A 611-nucleotide genomic window follows, 5' to 3' on the forward strand; every position below is an offset into this window, starting at 1 on the left:
GAGTCTCTCTCCATAATGCCAGGAAGTGTTTCTTGCTTGTCTCTCCATGTGACAAGGGGAGGGGAAGCGAATGGCCATTGTGTTTTTCCTAGCTGGTCAGAGGCCCATAGGTTTACCTTAGGTTTATCTCCCTTTTTCTCTTTCCCATTTTTGGTCACTCATTGTGGATACAAGTCAGTAAAGAACAGCAAGAGAGCCTGTTATCAACCTAGTGACAGAACAGATTGTTCAGGTATTGTATGTGTGACCTAGAGTTAAGTATGCCCTTAGGACCTTCTCTGTTCTCCGTGATACTTTGTTCAGCTTTCTCACTCTTTTAGGAAAAGTAGCTGTTGATAACTTCGTCATCTGCCTGAGTAGCTGCCTCCCTGAGTTTATTCCTTTGTACTCAAAATCCCATCTGCACCTCTCCCCTTGGTAGACTTCTTTCTCAGGGCATTATTTTATCCTATTTATTTCACCTCTTCACCATGTTTGTTTTCAACTGATCTCATGGTCACTGATAAATCTCATCCTGTAGATAGGAGTTGAGCCTCCACTCAAGGAACATGTGGGCTTCCTCCCTCTTTTCTTTTGAATTAGGCTAAATCCTTTCCTCAATTTTTTCTAAC

The sequence above is a fragment of the Octodon degus genome, unplaced genomic scaffold, assembly GCF_000260255.1.
Source record: "Octodon degus isolate 3935 unplaced genomic scaffold, OctDeg1.0 scaffold00280, whole genome shotgun sequence".
In the NCBI taxonomy this organism is placed as follows: Eukaryota; Metazoa; Chordata; class Mammalia; order Rodentia; family Octodontidae; genus Octodon; species Octodon degus.